The sequence below is a fragment of the Perkinsus marinus genome (assembly GCF_000006405.1).
Source record: "Perkinsus marinus ATCC 50983 genomic scaffold scf_1104296969262, whole genome shotgun sequence".
Taxonomy (NCBI): Eukaryota; Perkinsozoa; order Perkinsida; family Perkinsidae; genus Perkinsus; species Perkinsus marinus.
The window spans coordinates 1-1,168 of record NW_003202886.1 but is presented as its reverse complement, the minus strand read 5'-3'; the positions used below and the strand labels follow the sequence as shown (position 1 = coordinate 1,168).

General features: G+C 46.4%; 2 non-coding genes across 2 annotated transcripts; both read left to right on the top strand.

Annotated features, from left to right (window-relative positions):
• The first annotated feature begins 453 nt into the window (after nt 1-453).
• On the top strand, nt 454-535 carry Pmar_PMAR022813. Its single transcript has one exon. It is a non-coding gene; the product is annotated as a tRNA-Leu (tRNA).
• A 542-nt stretch (nt 536-1,077) lies between these two features.
• Nucleotides 1,078-1,159, top strand: Pmar_PMAR022812. Its single transcript has one exon. It is a non-coding gene; the product is annotated as a tRNA-Ser (tRNA).
• Nucleotides 1,160-1,168: the final 9 nt, after the last annotated feature.

The following is a 1,168-nucleotide window of genomic DNA, read 5'->3' as shown; positions in this document are numbered from 1 at the left end:
TGCTGCTGTCGTATGTCTGATGGCGTTTGGGTTTTCAAGACATCTGAGCAGCCTCGCTTTCGAATCCTTATAGCGATTCTGATGAACATTAGGAATAAGTAGGTTGCGAACTAACCAAAGCGCATGACATTTGAGGAACATTGATGAGAATTGATGTATTTCCCAAAAAATGTATCTACCTCTAGACTCTTATCCTATATAAGCCCTACCATTTCAGCGGATTCGCTGTCGTTGCAGCCGTCATTTGGAAGAGACCTCATATGAAGAGTGCGAACGATGTCATTACTTCGCCGACGTTCCTGTCAAACCGCTGGGCTACGCAGGCAAGAATGCGATTCAGCTAAATATCATCGCCCTTGCATAGGTACTCCGCGATGCTGTGAGTCACTCCTCTAGCAACATGAACAGGATGGCGATTCACATCGGCAGAGATGAGATCCTCTGCGTTTTCCAGACCCCGTGTCCGAGTGGTTAAGGAGGTGGACTTAAAATCCACTAGGCTATGCCTGCGCAGGTTCGAATCCTTCGGCTGTCGTATGTCTGATGGCGTTTGGGTTTTCAAGACATCTGAGCAGCCTCGCCTACGAATCCTTATAGCGATTCTGATGAACATTAGGAATAAGTAGGTTGCGAACTAACCAATGCGCATGACATTTGAGGAACATTGATGAGAACTGATGTATATCCCAAAAAATGTATCTACCTCTAGACTCTTTAAGACAGATTAAGACGATTTGTTGTTTTGCATGGCTGGGTGTATCATGTTATCGTGATAATTGACTGTTTCCAAAATAAAAAAAACCTCTAGACTTTTATCCTATATAAGCCCTACCATTTCAGCGGATTCGCTGTCGTTGCAGCCGTCATTTGGGAAAAGACCTCATATGAAGAGCGCGAACGATGTCATTACTTCGCCGACGTTCTTGTCAAAGCGTTAGGCTACGTACGCAAGAATGCGAGTCAGCTAAATATCATCGCCCTTGCAGAGGTACTCCGCGAGGCTGTGAGGGACTCCCCTAGCAACATGAACAGGGCGGCGATTCTCATCGGGAGAGATGAGATCTTTCGGAACTTTCAGACAGCGTGTCCGAGTGGTTAAGGAGATGGACTTGAAATCCATTAGGCTCTGCCTGCGCAGGTGCGAATCCTGCTGCTGTCGTATGTCTGA